Source organism: Somniosus microcephalus, chromosome 7, assembly GCF_052327205.1.
Source record: "Somniosus microcephalus isolate GS21.2 chromosome 7, FLI_Smic_1.0, whole genome shotgun sequence".
NCBI lineage: Eukaryota > Metazoa > Chordata > Chondrichthyes > Squaliformes > Somniosidae > Somniosus > Somniosus microcephalus.
The window spans coordinates 10,617,539-10,629,731 of record NC_140993.1 but is presented as its reverse complement, the minus strand read 5'-3'; the positions used below and the strand labels follow the sequence as shown (position 1 = coordinate 10,629,731).

General features: G+C 47.5%; 1 protein-coding gene across 2 annotated transcripts in view; it reads right to left on the bottom strand.

The window, feature by feature from the left end:
* Positions 1-12,193, bottom strand: part of LOC147114511 (uncharacterized) — a 94,907-nt gene extending 82,714 nt beyond the window's left edge. The window contains exon 1 of one of the 2 annotated variants that reach the window (XM_085992227.1): positions 12,003-12,193. The gene's annotated coding sequence lies outside the window, so the exon portion shown is untranslated. The remainder of the gene's footprint in view (positions 1-12,002) is intronic. The other variant, XM_085992228.1, reaches the window with a different exon arrangement.

Below are 12,193 nucleotides of genomic sequence, written 5' to 3'. Positions count from 1 at the left end.
CAAATTACACATTGTCGAGAACTTCAATTACACTACAGCAGACTGGATCAAATTACACATTCCAAACAAAAGGTTGGATGAATATTATTCTCATCAAGAGGAAGTGGGAAGACAAGATATTCCTGTATTTGCACCATAATGGTGTCAATAGCTGCAGCCAAAAGGTGTTGCTCTAATAATACGTCAACAACAACTTGCATTTCTAGGGCATCTTTAACATAGTAAAAGCATCGCAAGGCACTTCAAAGCTGCGTGATGAGACACAAATTGGACACCATGCCACATCGAGATATTAGACAGGGTGGTCAAAAACTTGGTCAAAGTGGCAAGTTTTAAGGAGGGTCTTAAGGGAGGAGAGAGGTAGAGAGGTGGAGAGGTTTAGGGAGGGAATTCCAGAGCCTAGGGCCCAGGCAGCTGAAGGCACGGCCGCCAATGGTGGAGCGAAGGAAATCGGGGATGCGCAAGAGGCCAGAATTGGAGGAGCGCAGAGATCTCAAGAAGTGGCCCTATAGAGCAACTCAAAATGTTATTAAGCATCAGCCTGGATTTCAGCAGCAAATCGGCCGAGGTAGGGGTGTAGGAAGAATTTGTGATGCAGCCAATAGTTAGTACACAGTTGGGCACTGCTATATAGTTTTTGAGTAACTTTTTCAAGGAAAAGATTTAATAAAATGGGCCCGTATTCTCTGGAGTTTAGAAAAATGAGAGGTGATCTCACTGAAACGTATAAAATTCTTAGAGGGCTTGACAGGGTAGTTGCCGAGAGGCTGTTTCCCCTGGCTGGAGAGTCTAGAACTAGGGGACAGAATCTCAGGATAAGGGGTCAGCCATATAGGACTGAGATGAGGAGAAATTTCTTCACTCAGCGGGTTGTGAATCTTTGGAATTCTCTACCCCAGAGGGCTGTGAATGCTCAGTCATCGAGTATATTCAAGGCAGAGATCAATAAATTCTTGGGCACCAAGTGAATCAGGAGATATGGGGATAGGGTGGGAAAGTGGAGTTGATGTCGAAGTTCAGACATGATCTTACTGAATGGCAGAACAGGCTCGAGGGGCCATATGGCCTACTCATGTTCCTATTTCTTATGTCATTATGGTTGTGGTTGTAGGGGGCGAATCATCTCAGCCCCAGGATATCACTGCAGGAGTTCCTCCGGGCAGTGTCCTAGGCCCAACCATCTTCAGTTGCTTCATCAATGATCTTCCCTTCCTCATAAGGTCAGAAGTGGGGATGTTCACTGATGATCGGATGCGTGGAGTGCTCCTCCTGTGCTATGTGGGAAGTCAGGGACACTTTCGGTGTCCAGGGCGAACACATGTGCAGGAAGTGTCTCCAGCTGCAGCTACTCGAAATCCGCGTTTCGGAGCTGGAGCTGCGGCTGGAGTCACTGTGGAGCATCCGCGAAGCTGAGATCTTTGTGGATAGCATGTTTAACGAGGTGGTCACACCGCTGATAAAGAGTGCACAGGCAGACAGAGTAAAAGAACTAGAAAGGTAGTGCAGGAGTCCCCTGGGTTCATCTCCCTCTCCAACAGATTTTCCGTTTTGGATACTGATGGGGGAGATGGTTTCTCAAGGGAATGCAGCAGGAGCCAAGTCTGTGGCACTACGAGTGGCTCAGCTGCACAGGAGGGGAGGAAAAAGAGTGGGAGAGCAATAGTGATAGGGGATTCTATCGTAAGGGGAACAGATAGATGTTTCTGTGGCCGCAGATGTGCCTCCAGGATGGTATGTTACCTCCCTGGTGCCAGGGTCAAGGATGTCACTGAATGGCTGCAGGGCATTCTGAAGCGGGAGGGTGAACAGTCAGAGGTCGTGGTTCACATTGGTACCAACGACATGGGTAGAAAGAGGGATGAGGTCCTGCAACAAGAATTTAGGGGGCTAGGCAGCAGATTAAAAAGCAGGACCTCAAAGGTTGTAATCTCTGGATTACTCCTGGTGCCACGTGCTGGTGAGTATAGGAATAGGAGGATAGAGCAGATGAATGTGTGGCTAAACAGTTGGTGCAGGAGGGAGGGCTTTAGTTTCCTGGATCACTGGGTCTGCTTCTGGGGAAGGTGGAACCTGTACAAGTCGGATGGGTTGCACCTGAACCGGAACGGGACCAACATCCTTGCAGGTAGGTTTGCTAGTACTGTTGGGGGGGGGTTTAAACTAACTTGGCAGGGAGATGGGATACAGAGTGGAGCTATAATAGGGGGTGATGCACAGCCAAATATAGAGGAAGAAACAAGTCAGCCTGGAAGGCAGAGCAAATATGTAACGGCACAAGGGAGCATGGCAAGGCTGGATGGCATTTATTTTAATTCAAGGAGACTTGCGAGTAAGGCAGATGAATTGAAGGTGTTGATGAACACATGGGAGTATGATATTGTTGCTATCACAGAGACATGATTGAGGGAGGGGCAGGACTGGCAGCTCAATATTCCGGGGTATACAATCTTCAGGCGAGACAGAGAGGGGTATAAAAGAGGAGGGGGTGTCACAATATTAATCAAGGAGTCAATTACTGCTGTAAGGAAGGATGATATCTTAGCAGGTACCTCGAATGAGGCCATATGGGTAGAACTTAAAAACAAAAAGGGGGCAAGCACTTTGCTGGGAGTGTACTATAGGCCCCCAAACAGTTAGGGGGCGATAGAGGAGCAGATATGTAGGCAAATAGAAACATAGAAGATATGAGCAGGAGTAGGCCATTCGGCCCCTCGAGCCTGCTCCGCCATTTAACGAGATCATGGCTGATCATCCAAATTCAGTACCCAGTCCCTGCTTTCTCCCCATATCCCTTGATCCCTTTAGCCTTGAGAAATATATTTAACTCCTTCGTGAATATATTTAATGAACTGGCCTCAACTGCCTTCAGTGAGAGAATTCCACAGGTTCACCACTCTCTGGGTGAAGAAATTCTTCCTCATCTCTGTCCTAAATAGCTTACCCCTTATCCTTAGACTGTGACCCCTGGTTCTGGACTCCCCGACCATCGGGAACATCCTTCCTGCATCTAGTTTGTCTAGTCCTGTTAGAATTTTATAAGTTTCAATGAGATTCCCTCTCATTCTTCTAAACTCCAGCGAACATAAGCCCAATCGAACCAATCTCTCCTCATACATCATTCCTGCCATCCCAGGTATCAGTCTAGTGAATCTTCGCTGCACTCCCTCCATGGCAAGAGCATCCTTCCTCAGATAAGGCGACCAAAACTGCACACAATACTCAAGGTGTGGTCTCACCAAGGCCCTGTACAACTGCAGCAAGACATCCTTGTTCCTGTACTCAAACCCTTTTGCTACGAAGGCCAACATACCATTTGCCTTCTTAACCGCCTGCTGCACCTGCATGCTTACCTTCAGCGACTGGTGCACAAGGACACCCAGGTTTCGTTGTACTTCCCCTTCTCCCAATCTATTGCCATTCAGATAATAATCTGCCTTCCTGTTTTTGCCACCAAAGTAGATAACCTCGCATTTATCCACATTATACTGCATCTGCCATATCACCCAACCTGTCCAAATCATACTGGAGTTTCTCAGCATCCTCCTCACAGTACACACACCCACCCAGCTTTGTGTTGTCTGCAAACTTTGAGATATTACATCTAGTTCCCTCGTCTAGATCATTAATATATATTGTGAATAGCTGGGGTCCTAGCACCGATCCCTGCGGTACCCTACTAGTCACTGCCTGCCACTCGGAGAAAGACCCGTTTATTCCAACTCTTTGCTTCCTGTCTGCCAACCAGTTCTCTATCCAAGTCAGTACCTTACCCCCCAATCCCATGTGCTTTAACTTTGCACGCCAATCTCTTATGCGGGACCTTATCGAAAGCCTTCTGAAAGTCCAAGTACACCACATTCACTGGTTCTCCCTTATCTATTCTACCAGTTACAGGAAACTTTGGTTTATCCGGAGGTTAACTGTCCGGAATGCTCGAGCCACCGGCAAAAATCAGGAGCCGTTTCGTTAGGTTTTTTTTCTTTTCGTTGCTTTTTTTTCCACCAGTCAGGCTGTGCAAGGTCTCGCTGAAGCTGTTGCTAAGCTACAGAGACGCTTGCAAGGTACGGCCGACTGTTTAGAAGCTGAACAGGGTTTGTTGCCAGATACGGAGCTCAAAATCTCCGTATGTTTCAACATTAGCGCTGGTTTGTCCGGCAGTTTTGATGGGACGGCAACAGCTCGGTCCCGTCGGTGCCGGATAGCACAAAGTTTCCTGTACATCCTCAAAAAATTCCAGTAATTAGTCAAGCACGATTTACCTTTTGTAAATCCATGTTGACTTTGTCCGATCCTCTCACTTTTTTCCAAGTGCTCTGCTATTACATCTTTTATACTGGACTCCAGCATTTTCCCCACTAACGATGTCAGGCTTACCGGTCTATAATTCCCCATTTTCTCTCAGAGAAGTGTAGAAATAATAGGGTAATAATAGTAGGGGATTTCAACTTCCCCAATATTAACTGGGATAGTCAGAGTGTGAAAGGCTTAGAGGGTGCGGAATTCTTAAAAGTGCATCCAGGAGAGCTTTTTGAGCCAGCATGTAGAAAGTCCTACAAGAGAGGGGGCGGTACTGGACCTAATTCTAGGGAATGTAGCCGGGCAAGTGGTAGAAGTGTCAGTAGGAGAGCATTTTGGTGACAGTGACCAAAGTTCGGTGAGATTTAAGGTAGTCATGGAAAAGGACAAAGATGGACTGGAAATAAAGGTTCTAAATTGGGGGAAGGCCAATTTTAATATGATACGGCAGGATCTGGCCAAAGTGGACTGGGATCAGCTACTTGTAGGAAAATCCACATCAGAGCAGTGGGAGTCTTTCAGAAAGGAAATAGAGAGAGTACAACGCCAACATGTTCCCATAAAGGTCAAGGGTGGGACCAACAAGTCCAGGGAACCCTGGATGTCAAGGGATATACAAAAATGGATTAGGAAAAAAAGGGAGGCTTTTGGCAGATACAAAGGACTAAAAACAGTGGAAGCCCTAGAGGAGAATAGAAAGTGCAGAGGGGTACTTAAAAAAGAAATTAGGAGAGCGAAGAAGGGACATGAAAAAAACACTGGCAGGCAAAATAAAGGAAAATCCCCAGGTGTTTTATAAGTATATTAAGGGCAAGAGGATAACCAGGGAAAGAGTAGAGCCCATTAGGGGCCAAAGTGGCAATCTGTGTGTAGAGCCGGAAGATGTGGTGAGGTTTTAAATTAATATTTTGCATCTGTGTTCACTATGGAGAAGGACGATGTAGGCATAGAAATCAGGCAGGGGGATTGTGATATACTTGAACAAATTAGTATTGAGAGGGAGGAGGTACTAGCGGTTTTAGCGGGCTTAAAAGTGGATAAATCCCCAGGCCCAGACGAGATGAATCCCAGGCTGCTATGTGAGGCAAGGGAGGAGATTGCAGGGGCTCTGACACAAATTTTCAGATCCTCTCTGGCCACAGGGGGGGTGCCAGAGGACTGGAGGACAGCTAACGTAGTACCATTATTCAAGAAGGGTAGTAGGGATAAACCAGGGAATTACAGGCCAGTGAGCCTCACATCAGTCATAGGGAAATTATTGGAAAAAATTCTGAAGAACAGAATTAGTCTCCATTTGGAGAGGCAAGGATTAATCAAGGATAGTCAGCATGGCTTTGTCGGGGGGAGATCATGTCTAACCAATTTGATTGAATTTTTCGAGGGGGTGTCTAGGTGCGTTGATGAGGGTAGTGCAGTTGATGTAGTCTACATGGACTTCAGTAAGGCTTTTGGCAAAGTCCCGCATGGGAGACAGGTCAAGAAGGTAAGAGCCCATGGGATCCAAGGCAATTTGGCACATTGGTTCCAAAATTGTCTTAGTGGCAGGAGGCAGAGGGTGATGGTCGAAGGTTGTTTTTGTGACTGGAAGCCTGTGTCCAGTGGTGTACCGCAGGGATTGGTGCTGGGTCCTTGGCTGTTTGTAGTGTACATTAATGATTTCGATATGAATGTAGGAGGTATGATCAGTAAGTTCGCAGATGACACGAAAATTGGTGGAGTGGTAAATAGCGAGGAGGGAAGCCACAGGCTACAGGACGATATAGACGGGTTGGTCAGATGGGCAGAACAGTGGCAAATGGAATTTAACCCTGAAAAGTGTGAGGTGATGCATTTTGGGAGGACTGACAAGGCAAGGGAATACACAGTGAATGGTGGGACCCTAGGAAGGACAGAGAATCAGAGGGACCTTGGTGTGCATGCACATAGATCCCTGAAGGCACCAGGACAGGTAGATAAGGTGGTTAAAAAGGCATATGGGATACTTGCCTTCATTAGCCGAGGCATAGAATATAAGAGCAGGGAGATTACGATGGAGCTGTACAAAACGCTAGTTAGGCCACAGCTGGAATACTGTGTGCAGTTCTGGTCACCACACTATAGGAAGGATGTGATTGCATTGGAGAGGGTGCAGAGGAGATTCACCAGGATGTTACCTGGGCTGGAGTGCTTCAGCTATGAAGAGAGACTGGAGAGAGCAGAGAAGGCTGAGGGAGGACCTGACTGAGGTGTACATAAGAAATAGGAGCAGGAGTAGGCCATTCGGCCCTTCGAGCCTGCTCCGCCATTCAATGAGATCATGGCTGATCTTCTGCCTCAATTCCATTCACCGACCTTATCGCCATATCCCTTGATGCCCTTACTAGTCATAGAAAATAGGAGCAGGAGTAGGCCATTCGGCCCCTTGAGCCTGTTCCGCCATTTAATGAGATCATTGCTGATCATCCAAATTCAGTACCCTGTCCCTGCTTTCTCCCCATATCCCTTTAGCCTCAAGAAATATATCCAACTCCTTCTTGAATATATTTAATGAATTGGCCTCAACTGCCTTGTGTGGGAGAGAATTCCACAGGTTCACCACTCTCTGGGTGAAGAAATTCCTCATCAGTCCTAAATGACCTACCCCTTATCCTTAGACTGTGACACCTGATTTATGAGGGGTATAGATAGGGTAGATAGAAAGGAACTTTTCCCCTTAGTAGAGGGGTCAATAACCAGGGGGCATAGTTTCAAGGTAAGGGGCAGGAGGTTTAGAGGGGATTTGAGGAAAAACTTTTTCGCCCAGAGGGTGGTTGGAATCTGGAACTCACTGCCTGAAAGGGTGGTAGAGGCAGGAACCCTCACAACATTCAAGAAGCATTTAGATGAGCACTTGAAACGCCATAGCATACAAGGCTACGGACCAAGTGCTGGAAAATGGGATTAGATTAGACAGGGCTTGATGGCCAGCGTGGACACGATGGGCCGGCGGGCCTCTTTCTGGGCTGTATAACTCTATGACTCTATGATTGCACAGTGTTCAGTTCCATTCGCCACTTCTCAGATAACGAAGCAGTCCGTGCCAGTATGCAGTAGTATCTGGACAACATTCAGGCTTGGGCTGATAAGTGGCAAGTAACATTCGCTCCACACAAGTGGTAGGCAATGACTATCTCCAACAAGAGAGAGTCTAACCACCTCCCCGACATTCAACGAGATTACCATCGCCGAATCCACCATGAACATCCTAGGTGGGCACCATTGACCAGAAATTTAACTGGACCAGCCACAAAAAACTGTGACTACAAGAGCAGGTCAGAGGCTGGGTATTCTGCGGCAAGTGACTCACCTCCTGCCTCCCGAAAGCCTTTCCACCATCTACAAGACACAAGTCAGGAGTGTGATGGAATACTCTCCACTTGCCTGGATGAGTGCAGCTCCAACAACACTCAAGAAGCTCGACACCATCCAGGACAAAGCAACCCGCTTGATTGGCACCGCATCCACCACCTTAAACATTCACTCCCTCCACCACCAGCGCACTGTGACTACAGTGTGTACCATCTACAAGATGCACTGCAGCAACTCGCCAAGGCTTCTTCGGCAGCACCTCCCAAACCCACAATCTCTACCTCCTAGAAGGACAAGGGCAGCAGGCGCATGGGAATAATATCACCTTCAAGTCACACACCATCCTGACTTGTAAATATATCGCCGTTCCTTCATTGTCGCTTGGTCAAAATCCTGGAACTCCCTCCCTAACAGCACTGTGGGAGTACCCTCACCACACGGACTGCAACGGTTCAAGAAGGCAGCTCACCAGCACCTTCTCGAGGGCAATTAGGATGGGCAATAAATACTGGCCTTGTTGTATTACAGGGCACAAGGATACGCAACCTTTTCTTTAAGATGCTGCCTGACCAGCTTAATATTTCCAGCATAATTTATTTTCCTTTCAGTATCTCTAATAGCCTTGGGAAAGTCCACAACGTTGGTGATTCCCACCTTCCCAGAGAAAAACAAGGTTGAATTAATACTAATAAAATAAGCAACAGCACCAACAAAGAATACCTAAAATAAGTTTGCAATGATTTTCTGAAAAATCTGTTCTGGAGCACAAATATTTAATTACTGCCTTTGACTTGTCATTACTATGTCATAGGAAGCATGACTCGTGGCCAAGTGAGAACAGCACGACTTTCAAATTCACATACAGAACAATTTGCAGTTAATAGCACCTTGAATGTTTAAAAAAAAATTCCCACGGTGCATCACCGAGGCATAACAAAAAAAAAGACATCAAGCCAAGGAGGATATTTGGGAGAGTGGCCAAAAGCTTGGTCAATGAAGTAGGTTTTAAGGAACATCTTGAAGGAGAGCGAGGTGGAGAGGCAGAGAGGTTTAGAAACATAGAAAAATAGGAGCAGGAGTAGGTCATTCAGCCCTTCGAGCCTGCTCCGCCATTCAATATGATCATGGCTGATCCTCTATCTCAATACCATAATCCCGCTCTCTCCCCATACCCCTTGACGCCTTGTGTGTCTAGCAATCGATCTATCTCCTTCTTAAATATATTCAGTGACTTGGCCTCCACAGCCTTCTGTGGTAGTGAATTCCACAGGTTCACCACCCTCTGAGTGAAGAAATTTCTTCTCATCTCAGTCCTACCCCATATCCTGAGACTGTGACCTCTCGTTCTAGACCCCCCCAGCCAGGGGAAACATCCTCCCTGCATCCAGTCTGTCTAGCCCTGTCAGAATTTTATACGTTTCAATGAGATTCCCTCTCATTCTTCTAAACTCTAGTGAATACAGGCCTAGTCGACCCAATCTCTCCTCATACGACAGTCCTGCCATCCCAAGAATCAGTCTGGTGAACCTTCGCTGCACTCCCTCTATGGCAAGTATATCCTTTCTTAGGTAAGGAGACCAAAACTGCACACAGTACTCCAGGCCCTGTATAACTGTAGTAAGGCATCCTTGCTCCTGTACTCAAATCCTCTTGCAATGAAGGCCAACAACATACCATTTGCCTTCCTAACTGCACCTGCATGTTTGCTTTCAGTGACTGGTGTACAAAGACACCCAGGTCCCTCTGTACATCAACATTTCCCAATCTATCACCATTTAAATAATACTCTGCCTTTCTGTTTTTCCTACCGAAGTGGATAACTTCACATTTATCCACGTTATACTGCATCTGCCATGTATTTGCCCACTCACTCAACTTGTCTAAATCGCCCTGAAGCCTCTTTGCATCCTCCTCACAACTCACAATCCCTTCTAGTTTCGTGTCGTCAGCAAACTTGGAAATATTACATTTGGTTCCCTCATCCAAATAATTGATATATATTGTGAATAGCTGGGGCCAAGCACTGATCCCTGCGGTACCCCACTAGTCACCGCCTGCCACCCCGAAAAAGGCCCATTTATTCCTACTCTCTGTTTCCTGTCTGTTAACCAATTTTCAATCCATGCCAGTTTACAGAGGAAATTCTAGTGCTGGGGAACAGCCACCGATGCTGGGGCGAAGGAAGTCTGAGATGCACAAGAGGCCAGATTTGGAACAACACCTGGCGTACTGAGTCCTCCGAAGGTTGTAGGAGGTTACAAAGAAAGGGAGGGGGGCGATCGCGGCTATGGAGGGTTTTCAGCACAAGCATGAAAATGTTAAATTCAAGGCGTTGGTGGACTGGGAGCCACTCTAGGTCAGTGAGCACCATACGTGATGGGCTACAAGGGATTAGAAAGATAGGGAAAGGAAAGCGAATGGAGGTATTTAAACTCAAGAGTGAGATTTTTAAATTGGAGGCATTGAGGAACCACAAGCCAATATAGGTCAGTGAGGATGGGCGAGCAGGACTTGGGGGTAGGGGAGTAGGGTACAGGCAGCAGAGGTTTGGATGAGCTGTAAGTTATAGGGAGTGGGTGGATATTAAGAAAGCAACAGATTAATTGAGTCTGGGGGTAACAAGCACGTCTGAGGGTTTGAGTGGCAAATGGGCTGAGGTAGAGATGTAGGCACAGATGTTACAGAGGTAAGCAGCCTTTGTGATGGAGGGGATGTGGCATTGGGTCAGCTCAGGGTCAAACAGGATGCCACAGTTGCAGCCTCAGACTGGGAAAGGGAGTCAATAGCAAGGATAAAGATGATGGCTTTGATCTTCCCAATGCTTAGCTGGAAAAAGCTACAGCATATCCAAGACTGGATGTTGGACAAAGTCTGACAGCACAGAAGCAGAAGGGGTCGAGAGGAAGCGAAGAGGTAGAGTTGGGCATCGTCATGCAGGAAGTTGACCCCATGTGTGCAGATGATGTCCCCATTGGGCAACGCGTAGAAGAGGAAGCATGCTCCGAGGAAGAATCCTTGGGGAACTCCGTAGGTAACAGTGCAAGGGCAGGAGAAGCATCTGTTGCTAGAGATGCTCTGGCTACGATGGGTTAGGTAGGAGCGAACCAAATGAGGGCAATCCCATGAGCTGAACAATGGATGAGAGGCATTGGAGGAAGACGGTGTGGTTGACCATGGCAAAGGGTGCAGAAGAGGTCGAGACGGGGTAATGCACTCACCAAAAAAGCCGTTCGTGACTAATATTAGGGCCTTTTTAGTGTGATGGGACGGTGCACAGGCTCCAGACGGTCAAGTTGGCACCATCACTTCTTCTAGCCATTTGATCACATGCAGAAGAATGTAACATAAAGTTTAGGAGCAGGAGTAGGCCACCCGGCCCCTCGAGCCTGCTCCGCCATTCAATAAGACCATGGCTGATCTTCGACCTCAATTCCACTTTCCCGCCCAGTCTCCATATCCCTTGATTCCCCTAGAGTCCAAAAATCTATCTATCTCAGCTTTGAATATACTCAACGATTCAGCATCCACAGCCCTCTGGGGCAGAGAATTCCAAAGATTCACAACCCTCTGAGTGAAGAAATTCCTCCTCATCTCAGTCTTAAATGGTCTAAATGCAGAAATATCAACTTCCAGACATGTTCTCGCTCTCCCTCAATTGGACTCAAGAGCCAAGGCTTTTGGTTCCCAGCCATTACTCTGAATAAAAAAAATGCTCACTGACTACACCGATTGAATCTACAATTCACTGCATGGACCCCCATATCCCCCACACTGTATATAGACCCCCATATCCCCCACACTGTATATAGACCCCCATATCCCCCCACACTGTATATAGACCCCCATATCCCCCACACTGTATATAGACCTCCATATCCCCCGACACTGTATATAGACCCCCATATCCCCCCACACTGTATATAGACCCATATCCCCACTGTATATAGACCCCCATATCCCCCACACTGTATATAGACCCCCATATCCCCCCACACTGTATATAGACCCCCATATCCCCCACTGTATATAGACCCCCATATCCCCCGACACTGTATATAGACTTCCATATCCCCCCACACTGTATATAGACCCCCATATCCCCCACAATATCCCCCACACTGTATATGGACCCCCATATCCCCCACACTGTATGTAGACCCCATATCCCCCCACACTGTATGTCGACCCCCATATCCCCACACACTGTATATAGACCCCCATATCCCCCACACTGTATATAGACCCCCATATCCCCCACTGTATATAGACCCCCATATCCCCCACACCGTATATAGACCCCCATATCCCCCACACCGTATATAGACCCCCATATCCCCACAGATTCTATATTGACCAGATCTCCAGGTGCTTCCTCTCACCTATGAGAGCAGCAAACAGCTCTGGCTGGCTGTGAGGAGGCGTGGATTGCAGTGACCCCCCAGCTGATGCTCTGACTCTATCTCCCTTGCTCTGACTCTCTCGGTGCTCTGGCACTGCGCGCTTCTCTCTCCGCCTAGGCCAGCCGGCTTCCCGCTGCTGTCGCCTCTCGCGGACGCGCAACGCGTTTTGA